The sequence below is a fragment of the Argopecten irradians genome, chromosome 7 (genome assembly GCF_041381155.1).
Source record: "Argopecten irradians isolate NY chromosome 7, Ai_NY, whole genome shotgun sequence".
NCBI classification, from domain to species: domain Eukaryota; kingdom Metazoa; phylum Mollusca; class Bivalvia; order Pectinida; family Pectinidae; genus Argopecten; species Argopecten irradians.
Window position 1 is genome coordinate 5,085,908 of NC_091140.1, and position 14,019 is coordinate 5,099,926.

The following is a 14,019-nucleotide window of genomic DNA, read 5'->3' on the forward strand; positions in this document are numbered from 1 at the left end:
TTTAGTTTCACTTTTCAAGTTCCCATGTGTCCATGACAGTATCATGTGGAAGCGTCTCAGTCACGCTAAATAGTCAATTTTACCATAATGGGTAGGCCCCCAAAAGAGTAAGTGTATAAAATGAATGTATGAAGTATCTGCAATACTATCTGCAATACCATTAAATGTGGTTAACTAAGAAAGTTACGTAATAAGTTGTGTTTAATTATACATAATTCCATATTTTTATGGTTATTAGTTGTAGAATTGCTATAAACTAGTCATAATTTCATATTATAAGTGGTTCCGTTATTCAAACCTTGTTAGCACAGGGGCTTGTGAAATGAAATATGCTATTAATAGTTAGGTAAAGTTTATGATGAAATGAAATATGCTATTAATAGTTAGGTAAAGTTTATGATTTACTGTCTCATATCTTTTTATCTACACTGTATAAGATGTTTGGAATGATAGATAGTGTCTACATATAGCAATCTCATTTATTCTGTTTGCAGATTTCACCCTCTGTTCCAGCCTCCTGTCAGGCTATATTTACCTAGTGGGGTTTGTGTATGTGCGCATACGAATACTGAAGTTAGACTGTTTCAGCTAGTAGACCTTATTTTTGCCTAGACAGCACAAGGAAAGTTCGTCGTCACATACATCACAACTACGTTGTCGGACTTCAAGACGATCCCGGTCACTCTCAATATCTGCTAGACGGTCTAAGCGAGTGGATTTATCTGAATCAGATTCAGACTCGGATTGGGATATACGCAGAAGGCCACGTCGGTATGCGACGCAATCTGATAGCGATAGTGATGATGATTATGGTCGGAGATCGACCAAATCTTGCGGAGTGAAACATCCCCCAACTTTACCTAAGACATTGAAATTCAATGGGACGTCTGATTGGTTATTATCTATACAGAAGTTTACCAGATAAGCGGATAATGACGGATTGGGCAAACGAGCGCGCAAAGATGCATCGTGTAGGGCATAGGTCGGTAAGGCTAGGGATTTCTACAGCGGAGTAATGAAAATAAATGATGAGGTTTCCTATAGAAAACTCATCTCTCAATTTGATAGCCGGTTTAAGTCGGACAAATCGCCCGGAGACGGTACAGACCAACATTCAGTTTGTAGAGCAACGCCTATACGAAGACCTATATGTTTGGCGTGATAGGATCCTCTCACTAGCATCAAACCGGCCAGAAATTTGGGATGAGAACCAGGCAATATTGCCAGGACTGTAGAGTGGCCGGCTTGAATTCGGGCATGAGTAAACATAAGTCAATTAAGCTCGATAAAGTCACTGATTGTGCAAAAGATGAAATAGAGCATAAGAGGTCAAATCACGACGCGATAATCAACGCAGTGGTGGCTTGACAAAAGTTATATCGTAATCCTCCATGAACCCGATGACGGGTCACGAGAGGTGCGTATCTGTTCTAGATGATGAATTTACCAGAGGAAAGGATAAAATTTCCAAATTCCTTAATGTTACGAAAATAGGCCTCACCTGTGCGTCGCATGTGTAATGTATGTGATTCCCCGTACGCGTGTTTTAGGTGATCAATGTCGATCATGTGCTTCATGGACGGTATCAGTAAAGCGTTTTAGTGTCTCGTTTTCATTATTACCAAAAATTGGTGTTGTTTCCCTCGCGGAGTATAAATACAGCAGGTATACGAGAGTAATTTATTCTGGGAACTGGTCGTCCGTCAAGTAAGATCTCATTCATATAATCTATTGGTGAACGACACTGAAAGACAGAAGTTGCTGAATAAGCATTGCCTTGATCGGTGTTGTGGCAAGGGACTTCCATAAAGCAGCTATCGTGTTCTGAGCGTTGTGGTTCATAGCTATTATATTGTAACCCCAGTAAGTGCGTTGAAGCACATGGGTCGTGAGTTACTCGCAACATCGTCTCACGACTACTAGCTAGATGGTCGTGAAAACTCGCGACATAGGTAGGTCGTGAGTAGGGCCGTCAGTCAGCAGGCTCCGAGCTTTAGTGACCACATTTTGGGTCGGTGTGTAGTGTTAGTACCGGACAGTACTCTAGGGTCGTAATATCAGTCTCGTTTGTCCCGTATGTGTGTTATAGAGGGCCGTGATCAGCACTAGGTGTGTTGCGCCCTGTGTACCTGTAGTGGTTGAACAAGTATATAGGGGTTGTCTCCCTTCACATAGTGTGTTGAAGTTCAGGGAGGTACTCTGTCACATACAACATTGTACGATGGCCGAGAGCGGCCTGCCATTATTTTTTATAAAATAAAAATGTCATGACACATTTTAGTCGAAAAGTGTCGGGCAAATAATTTTTTAATAAAAAAAAATCTGTCATGACACTTTTCAGTCAAAAAGTGACATGACATTTTTTGTTCAATTAAGGTATATGGAATTTTTAGGAGTATACGAGTATCCTATTTCAGCTGTGCTTTCTCACGGTCATCAGGTTTTGTGGGATACCTTAGAGCTGATAAAACCGTTGTAATTAATTTGCCAGGGTTCAGGTACGCATAGCAGCACATTGTTTTATAGCAACATTCAGTGTTTCGAAGACTATCCAGCATGTACATGTAAGTATCAACATCGTTGTTTTTAAATAGCACCAAATTAAGCAATAAAGTTTCTATGACATTAAAAAAGTCGTTTATTTTTTAAACTTGGCAACGAGATGTTGAAAGTCCCAATATCAAATGTATTTCAAAAATCCTAAGGTAAGCACTCCCCATTGAATGTTACACTATAAAGTTCGTCAAACAGAACGCTTTTTACAATGCACTTTTGCATTTTATATGTGATTTATCAACCTTACACTTGTAATTACTTGCCGTAGAACTTAGAGTACCAGACAATAAAAACTAACGAATCATTCATGTGTAATCAATCGTTACAGGAGACTCTGGTGGAAAGAATACTAATTTTCTTTTTTTTTCTGAATAAAATATATTTAATTATAGGGAACTATGCTACGAATATATTATTTCAATAATGTAACTAGCATTAGTCATATAATAATTACAGATATTTTGGATACTGAGTAACATTTCTCCAGGTATACATTCAGAAGTAAAACGATAACGTACATGTACCATGAAATATTACACCTACACACTATGAAAGTTCAAATTCTGCTTTTTATTTCGTTAATCAGCATTGTATAAATATTCTCTCATACAGCATATATATATATATCGGGAATTATCATTTTTCCTATTTCATATTGTGATAAATACTGTTGTTTGCCACGTTTACCTTCGGTGCTGTATCGCATTGACATTCCTCTCATTCCTCTACCTCATAGTAAAAAATGTGTCATGACACTTTTTGACTAAAAAGTGTCATGACAGATTTTTTTTTATTAAAAAATTATTTGCCCGACACTTTTCGACTAAAAAGTGTCATGACATTTTTATTTTATAAAAAATAATGGCAGGCCGCTCTCGGCCATCGTAACATTGACTAGTGTTGCTGGTTGTAACCTAGCTTATCTGTATATATTGGCTGATGTAGTATAGTTGGTGATTCATAACAGGGACCCAAGTATATCTGTGTAACAACATGTCATGTTAACGAGAACGGGAGCACAGATTAGAGCTATACCAGAGACCTTCGCCTTTCGACAATCTCAAGTTCAACAGTTGAAGGCAAAATCAGTATTTATCCCCCGCGCCCGCATATAATCTTTCTCGGGTTTCTCCGGTTACATATAAGTGTTTGCAATGAGTGATACATTAAATGAAAGATGAACATTTCCGAAATACGGTCGTGTATATAATAGTTTGTAACATGTTTTTGGTATATGAAGATTGGGTGGTGTCGGTCACATGACCAGACTTGACAAAGAATATTACCAAGACATGTATTATAGCTACGCAATTACAGGGAACGATATGTGTAGTAGTAAACTATGTTAGAGACATTGTTTTTATACTTCATATTTAGAACACCGTCGTATAGCAATACATATTAGTTAAACGAATGCTAAATGACGGAACACTGAACATTCTAAATTGCAGAATGCAGCATGACAATACATACTAAAAGCGAAATGAAAACGGAATACAGAAACGCACAGAAACATATGAAAGAATGTCCAATATTTTGTCTTTTTTTCTGAGGTGAACAATATCTGCATAACATCCTTTTTATTTTGTTGGTATCAAAAGTATAATTAAAACTCGTCTGTACAAGGCCTGGCTACCTTTCACTAACACAAGCTCTTAACTAATACAAGAGGCCCAAGGACCTTAACTGTCATCTGACTATTGGCACAAAACAACACCTCAAAGAATATGGTAGTGGTAAACAATTAAGGCAATACCAAGGAACTATTTTAATAGAATAAGTTCAGGTTTTGGTATATTTGATGAATTAGACTTTGAATTTAATAAACATGATGTCCCTTCATGCCAACATGCTAAAAGTCCAATATCAGATCTCTGGGCCTCTTTATTATTCACAAGAAGTCGTTTAAAGATTTAGCCTATTTGACCCTGTGACCTTGAATGACGGTCAAGGTAATTGATTTGAACAAACTTGGTAGCCTTTCATACAACCATGTCACATGCCTAATATCAGGTCTCTAGGCCTCTGAGTTAGTCATATGAAGTCGATTGAAGATTTTAGCCTATTTGAACCCTGTGACATTGAATGAAGGTCAAGGTTATTCATTTGAACAAACTTGATAGCCTTTCATCCCACCATGCTACAGGCTATATATCAGTACCCTAGACTTTTTGGTTATTGAGAAAAAGTCGTTTGAATGAAAAGTTTACGCACGGCGCATGGCGGACGGCGCACGACGACGGACGATACATGATGACAATATGTCATCCTAACCCTTCGGTTTAGATGACCTAAAATGGCTTTTCAACAGAACAATTGAAAGCAGTATCATCATATCATTGTTTAAATCATTTGTTTTTCCACCCAAAGGGTAAGCTTTCGCGTAGCCCATTTAGGTTTTGGGAAGCTAATACTTGTAATATCTTTACATTAAAATGCGTGTGCCTGTGGTTGCAGCGGGAGCGACTTTCGTCTAATATACATGTTTGTGTAGCAGACGACAAGATTTGTTCGTATACAATATACGTACAGCTATAGAGATGAACAATATGATCTCTGTGGTAATAATGAGCGATGCCTTTTATCCGTAGCTTTGTTCAGAAACAATCATGTACGTCAAAACCAAATGTACCCATAAGTGATATGTTCATTCAAAATCTCCATCTGAGGTGTTCTGTCCCGTACTTTGTAGAAACCCCATTTAAACATCGTGTAGCTCACTAATTTTAACCCCCACCGCCATGGTTTTTTTCCGAACCCTTCTCTATTTTAACCGATTTGTGCAACACTATTTAATTTACATAATGCATACACGATTTGCAAAATCCAGAAGCGTTCCGAAAAAAAATGAATATGGCGGTTCCGATTACACTAAGAAAGCACCGCGATGTTTAAATAGAGTTTCTACAAAGTACTGGACATAACACCTCCAAGGGAGATTGTGGGTGAACACAAATATGGGTACTGTTTACCACCACAAGCGTAGATTTTGTGATTTTTACTTGGTGTTTGAGGTACCCATTAGAGGCTAGACGAAATTTAGAGCTGACAGAGAAATATCTACCTAGCCCAGGTATATTTCTCTGTTCATCAGGCCATATCTTGTAATATCAATATCAATGTAAATATATGTTTATAAGGATACAGTGTTTTCTGGTGTTGATATTACTTCATTGACCCTGAAATATATATTATATTATACTATATTGATTTGATGCTACAACACTGGGCCCAGAGTATGAAACAATACCACACTGGACTTACCTTTTTTAAATTTTGATTTTATAAGGGTTCGCATTAAATATCACAAAATGTTTACCTGGTAATTAAAGCATTCAGAATGTTCTTTTGATATGAAAATTATTAGTTTTCAAACTACATAAGAATATATACACTCAAGCTTGTCATTACGTCATTCCCTTCTTTTTCATTTATAACAAATCACATTCACAAAATGTAACCACCAGGAGGATATAAGTTTGATGATTGGTTTCGTTTGCATTGTTGTCCAATGGTTATTTGGGGTAGATCGACACTGATTAACTGAAGGTTTTCTTATCAATCTAGATTTGCATTCTCATTTTAAAAATCAAAAGCCGTTTCGGATAGGTAGTGGCCCTTTAAATGTTGCCATGTCAAAATAAGATTTCTTTTGATCTTGAAAAAATAACTTTATGGTCAAACTAATTAGTAAATACATGTAACATTATGAAAGGATACAACAGAATGAAGCCTACGTTGTTAGCATTGATCAAAATATGTACAAAAGGTGAATCCGAGTATTGAAAGAAATCATTATTTCAGGCTCAATATAATATGCATGTAAAAGAAAATCTAAAAAAGATTAAAAAAATTAGTCGACTCTTAGACCTTGAACATGAGCATGGGCAGATTATGTAACACCACTTTTGAAAATATTCAGCAGCCATCATGGATGCCATCATGGATGCTATCTTCAATACTTCAAAATATATAAGCGAGTGATGTCCACACACATCTAGATAGCATTAAAATAATGATCAACAGAGACAAAACTTAAGGACCTGCTCTGGTCTCGTTGAAGTCTGAAGTCTCGTCTCAAAAACTAATTGTTTCAATTTGCAGTAAGTTGCCATAAGGAAAATATGTCAAAAATTATACTTCTATGGCTTGTAGAAAGTTTTATACACAAATTTTAAGAAATGACCAATGTGGCGGTCATTTTAAAAAGCTGCGGTTCTTACACTTTGTAGAGAGGTGAAATTTCACGCTTTTTTACTTAGATATTTTACTTACCTCGCCGGTGCTATAATGTTTTTAGCTATATCAAATTCATTTTTGCTGTAAATCATTTTAGGCTAACTGAGATGAAAAAGGGAAGCATTTAAGGTTGGAATTATAACATATTTGTTTAATTTTTACTTACATTTTAGTGAAGATAAAGTGATTTTTTAGCAAAAATGCTGAAAAATAACAAATTCAAGCTTTACATGATATTTTAAGAAACAGCAACTTATTTTCGTTTGAAATGCAATAGTTTAGAAAAAGTAAGTTGGTTTTTTCATCTTCAGAATTCAGGAGGTAGGGTAACATATACAGCTCTTCTGAGCAAAAACAATGGGTTGACTGTGTGATAATTTATTTTCTTAAAGATGCTCCACCGCTGTCATATGGTATAATTGTTTCTCTATCAAAAACAGGAGAAGACGAATAATTGTTTTCTTCAGTTACAAAAGTTACTTACTTTTCATCATTACCATCATTGAAAAGTTTAAGCTTCTATTTTTTACAAGATAAAAATATTAAAGACTAATTAACTGCATCCCGACATAAAAACAGTGAAACTATGTCCTATATGGAATTAAGCATTGATTGCTCAGACACCAAAAGCAAAATAAATGATATTGTATTAGTTTTTGTGTTAATTAGACATATTTATACACGATAAATCACCAATGTGTTGTTAAAATGATGAGTAACGTTTATGCTCTGTCGGCGATGGAGCATCTTTAAAGAAAATACCGGTTTTGTCATTTTTACTAATATTCATAAATACTGCTTTTGTTTGCCATGTGTATGCTCGAAATAGTGAAATTCCGGTACAATCACAATTTACGTCAAATAGTCATCTTTGATTCATAATAGCTCAAAATCAAGCACACTACCATATCATTTTATTACATTTTAAACTTTGGTATGAATTCCTATTTCGAAAAAGAAAAGAAAAGAAAAATGTTAGTCATTAGAAAATTATTTCTTTTCACCAGAGGAGACCCTTACAAGATTTTTGGAGGGTTTAGCTACACATGCCGTCCACAGGTGTAGCATTACAAAAGACCACTACGGTTACTTTGCTCACCTTAATCAGGTAGTTTGTTATTCAGTCCGCCTTCCGTCCGTGGTCTATCGTCCCTTTGTAAATGATTCTTGTTGTCGCTACATATAACTAAATTCTAAAAGGGGTATAGTAACTTTCCGTCTGCTGCATGGGCACGCACAGCACAGCTAAAATATCACATGACATGTTCTGGATATTCCAGGTCAAAAACAGAACATACATTTCCTTTGCAGATTCCTAACAGTTGTATTGAATTGATACGGAATTGCCTAGTGGAACGCGTTTGGGATTTACAATATGGCGGTATCCAAAGGAATCCCGATGACAAATGCAATACACCGGGTCGTTATTTTGGCTCCAAGTGGTATGCTTAAAAAAGAACCAAGTGTACCGGTTCGGTTCGGCTGGTACAGCGCGTTCCATTAGAGATACAGCAGACCAGTCAGACGGGTACGAACCCGCAAATGGAACGCACGTACAGTATACTGGCATGTTCAGCACTATATTACTGCCTTGTTATGTATTAGGATCAAGGCCATTTTATATATAACGTGTCCCTCTTCCCGGAGTTGACGATATGGCACATTAATGTTAACAATTTATATAGATAGATAGAATCAAAGTGCGGAAGTGCTGAGGAGGCGTTATTAGAATTCATGAAAAAGACACGAAATGGTCCCGATTTCGAAACAGTATGATATTTTGATTTAGATGCTTCCTGAAAGTTCATTCAAATGGTTTTTAAATATCTTGTCCCAAAAGGAAGTGTTAATGCATGCCAATTCTGGCAATAATAACATCAGGTTTCTTAATTGGACTGCCATGCTGTATATTTTCTAAACTTTGTCTTTGAAATGAATTGTATGACAATATATTCCTCAGCAACACTTTACCTTTACTGACACTGAATTCAGTTTTCCTGCTGTGTTATACTAAACATACTTCGTACCAAGCTTAGCATGACTTCTACCTTCTGTCCCCACCAATAACCTTTTGTTATATGTCATTTGCTACCTGGTAATTTCGGTCTATCCTATCAACTAATTAAAGATTCAAATAATGTTTGGTCAATATATTGTTTAAAAGGTCTTTAAGAAATTGATAATCCTAGACTTTTCTCAAATTTAGATAATATCGTTTATAGGGAGAAAGTAAACATCAGAGGTTGTTAGAAATAGCTTATTTGGCCACTGTGACTTTGAATATTTGAACACACTTAAAAGCTCTATAATTTGCATTAAATTTTCTATAGTTCTAATACTCACTAACTGTATCAGGTCGCTTGGCATCTTAGTAGCTAATGACAAGATGCCAGTTGAAAGTATTTGCCTAATTGACCCAGTTGACCTTTAATTAAGGTTAAGGTTATTCATCTAAACACTGTTTGTAGGCATTCATTCCAGCATGTTATACAAATTCAAGTTTCAAGTTTTATTATAACCAAATGCGATACAGCGTATAGGCAGCAATATACATAATTATATAAAATCAAAATTCACATATGATATACAAGATGGCGGAGGACAATCCCATACACATAGATATATAAAGAATCCATTGACGTGTAAGTTCATAACAAACATGTTAATAAAGGAAGAACAATACAAAAAATGAATGTATTTGTGACATCACCACATATGTGACGTCATGAAATAATAAAATCTATATTTCATACACCATTGAGCTAAAGCGGATTGCAGCGAAATAGAGTGTCATTAAGAACACTTTAAAAGATAAATAAATAATCAATAATTACATAGCAAGGTGTTAAATAAATGTACAGTTAATTAAGTCAACTTTCGTTTTAACGTTACATAGAGAGGAACTTTTTCCTTGTTTCCGAAGCATGAAACAAATATTTACTCAATTTATTTAAAACTTTAACACTTTCACACGAAAACAATTCTATAAGCTTGTAAACACTTGGATTTCGGTAATAATTCTGCTGATATAAGTCCTTCTTAAATCAGAATATGCAGGACAAAGTAAAATAAAATGAACCTCGTCTTCAACATCAGTCTTATCACAAACTGTACATAATCTTTGACTCCTGGGAGTGTTACAATAGCGCCCAGATTCTATATTAAGGCTGTGTCCTTGCATTCGGAATTTACTTAATATTTTTTTTAAATCTAGGGTTAATTGGTTTAGTTAAATAATACTGGATACAAAAGGTATCAACTATATGCTTATATAAATAACATTTGGATGAAACATCAAAGGCACTGCGTAATTCTTGAATGAATACATCATGGACACGTTGAGCATACAGTTGCAAAAAAAATATTTTCATTTAGTACATATTGCCTAGTCCAAACACATGTTTAACATGATGAACCCAATCAACTTTGCAATTAGGTTTTCTTACATTCAACTCAACTACTGCATCGTAACATGATTTTAAAATACAGTTACTAGTATTTAGAATTTTCAACCAATATCTCATTATGGATATCTCCCAGTTTCAAAGTACACCATGGAAGTATTGACCGTTTGCTTAATGTTTAAAAGATCTTTAAGAAAAAGAAGATGGATTTTTTCAATTTGAGGCGATACATTATACAAATGTAAGTCCAAAGACAAGTCTCTAAGGAAGAGTATTTTAGTACGATTTGTTTAAAATATCTTAGACTATTTGACCCATGTGACCTTGAATGAATCAATGACAAGTTTGTGTATTTGACAAAACTTCCTCCAAGTATGTAAAATGTTAGATGTCTACATAGTGAGGCTTCTTTTTATTGGATAATATGTTATTTAAAGATGCTCCACCGCTGACAAATGGTAATTTTTTCACTATCAAAAACAGGAACAGACGATTTAGTATTTTTCTTCAGCTACAAAAGTTACTTACTTTACACCATTATCGCCATTGAAACGTTTGAGCTTCTAATTTTACTTCAAGTTAAAAATATGAAAAATAATTAATTGCATCCCGAAAAAATTCCGTGTCACTATATCCTATTTGGAATGAAGTACTGATTGCGCATGCACAAAAGGCGAAATAAATTATTTTATATTATTTTTTGTGTTAATTAGACATATATATACACGATTAAATACCAGTTATTGTTCAAATGAAGAACATCATTTATCCTCTGTCGGCGGTGGAGCATCTTTAAAGGATTATGAATTATGACCTGTATTTAAGGTTTGTTAATATTGTTATATTTTCATTGTAATTTGCCTCATCTAAAAACAATCTAAATTGAGAAAGACATTTTAGCCAAATAACCATAACATTTGACCTTGAAATCACACTCAACTATCTAAATATGTGCTAACATATTTATAAAGATTTCATGTAAGCTACAATAGGATTTATTATATATTGCAGAAATAATGAAATCAAAATAATCAACGTTTGTAGATGGACAAATATATATGTAGATTGAAAATAGATAGACAAATTTCCGGGTATGAAGAGACCAACATTTTGGTTCACCAAATTGTCATTAAAGTTATAGGTGACTTTTCTATATTCAACAATTGGCCATACTTGAGTGACAAGTTAATTGTAGATAAGGGAGGTCAGTTATTTTTTAATATAAATCCCTCCATATCAGATTAACACATATTTCCTTGAAAATACGTATAGAATCACTGACTGATTTTACTTCCGAAAGTATAAAACTTAATTACAGTTTGTGCATAATAATAATATTTGATCTCTAAATTTGGAAAAATACACAAACCACAAAAAAATCCAAGTATCATCAATGTCCACATATCTTTAAAAGTTTATATGTTCCTGAATAACTTCCTATATTGATACCTCCTAGGATCAAAAATTTAAACTATGTTGTATCTTCAAAATGGTGAGACATCAGCAGAAACAGTGTGACTTCAACTTTTCTGAATTTACATGCTGTCAATATATTGATAACTAATAATATATATATATGTATTGAATGCACAGATTAAGTAATATACCCTTCGCTTTAAATCATTTTGCATGATGATTTGCCATACATTGTAGATTCCATTACTGTCATCACTCTAATACATAAATACATTTTGAATAAGACAGTTTAAAGCATACATGTATGTGAAAAGAATGAATATATATGATTGGTTAGCTTGTAACTATTTATGTTAGGCAGATTTGATGCATCAGAGATTTGTTGTATTCTCATTATAAGTTGTATTACATTGCAATTTAACCGATTTCATAATTCATTTTGAAATAAAACAAGCAGCCAATAAATGATATGTGTCATAATGTACATGTATACTTGCATATCAAACCCAATGCGTATAGATAATATGCGTATCAATTTACTAGTGTTTCTGCCAGAACTTCTCTGTGGTTTTACATACTATTTGACCTGAGTTGTATTTAAGTTGAAAAGAAATTTCTTAATATTCGTGATGAAATTATGGTATATGTATAAATTTTAAGTATAGTTTATATCAAATGCTATGCCAACTTTAGAGAAGTGATACAATCGTTAGATGTAAATATTAATTTAGAGGCTTCAATCTGTGTGTGTTTTGTTTGATACTCGCAGAATCTAACGATAATGTGGATATGACATGCATAGCGACTATTATACGTGATGAATTATTCATGTGCTCCTGTAATTTCGCATTCGGCCCGCGTTGACCGAGATTACATTTTACGATCCCGAAATAGCAGTTGAGACTAGCTGTTTTTAAAGTTGTTTATATATTGTACACATGCTCATATGTCACCGCCAGAGTAAGTAATGAATAATGTATCTACACAAAGTGTTACATAATATAGGACGTCTCCTTGCAGGCAGGGTATAGAATTTACAATATCCTATTTCTTTTAGATTCAGTAAACATTTTTTTATTGTATTAACCCAGATTTCCATTTTACTGCTGATGACGATAAGAGCACGCGGTGGTGCTCACAATTAAAACTTTGTTAAGACACTGTTTGAAAACATATGAACTACTTTATTGTTTATGATTCTTTTGATAAAAGATGCATTATTTACGATGCTTATTTTCCTACACTCACATACGTACTGTTTAGCTCTGCCACCCCTTGAATTTCATAATAAACTATTCCGATCCTATATCACAGCTCTCGTCTTCCTTGCGATTTATAGATCTTTTCACCTTGAGACATATTGTTTTTGTACTATTTTTTTAAATTATTTTTCTGCACAAAAAGTTGTATACAAAGGATCTCCACAATGATAAGAGGTGTACCAATGAAGTGTCACGTTTGTAGAGCATGCGTTGAATGTGACAGCAGCATTTTTACGTTTGTCAAAAATCCAATATGGCCGATATGACCTCACTTCTGTTTTAAATTTATATCAATATCTCGTTAACGGTTTGATAAATTTCTTTCTGTTTTGGATATGTTATAAAGAATAAAAAATGGAGCAAATAATTGACGTAACAATTTTCAGTAAAACGTCACCTTTCGGTTGGAAATTAAGGTCAAAGTTCAAAACCGCAATTTTTCGAAATAAAATATTTTAAAATCTTGATTACGCCCAGAGATCTAATATTAGGTCTGTGTCTCTGAGATACAGGCAGGGTATAGAATTTACAATATCCTATTTCTTTTAGATTCAGTAAACATTTTTTTATTGTATTAACCCAGATTTCCATTTTACTGCTGATGACGATAAGAGCACGCGGTGGTGCTCACAATTAAAACTTTGTTAAGACACTGTTTGAAAACATATGAACTACTTTATTGTTTATGATTCTTTTGATAAAAGATGCATTATTTACGATGCTTATTTTCTAGCACTCACATACGTACTGTTTAGCTCTGCCACCCCTTGAATTTCATAATAAACTATTCCGATCCTATATCACAGCTCTCGTCTTCCTTGCGATTTATAGATCTTTTCACCTTGAGACATATTGTTTTGTACTATTTTTTATTATTTTTCTGCACAAAAAGTTGTATACAAAGGATCTCCACAATGATAAGAGGTGTACCAATGAAGTGTCACGTTTGTAGAGCATGCGTTGAAGGTGTGACAGCAGCATTTTTACGTTTGTCAAAAATCCAATATGGCCGATATGACCTCACTTCCGGTTTTAAATTTATACCAATATCTCGTTAACGGTTTGACAAATTTCTTTCTGTTTTGGATATGTTATAAAGAATAAAAAATAGAGCAAATAATTGACGTAACAATTTTCAGTAA

The 14,019-nt window shown here is 34.2% G+C and overlaps 1 protein-coding gene across 2 annotated transcripts in view; it reads right to left on the minus strand.

Annotated features, from left to right (window-relative positions):
• LOC138327340 (trimethylamine monooxygenase-like) overlaps nucleotides 1–8,857 on the minus strand; it is a 48,496-nt gene extending 39,639 nt beyond the window's left edge. The window contains exon 1 of one of the 2 annotated variants that reach the window (XM_069273359.1): nucleotides 7,895–8,857. The gene's annotated coding sequence lies outside the window, so the exon portion shown is untranslated. The remainder of the gene's footprint in view (nucleotides 1–7,894) is intronic. The other variant, XM_069273358.1, reaches the window with a different exon arrangement.
• Nucleotides 8,858–14,019: the final 5,162 nt, after the last annotated feature.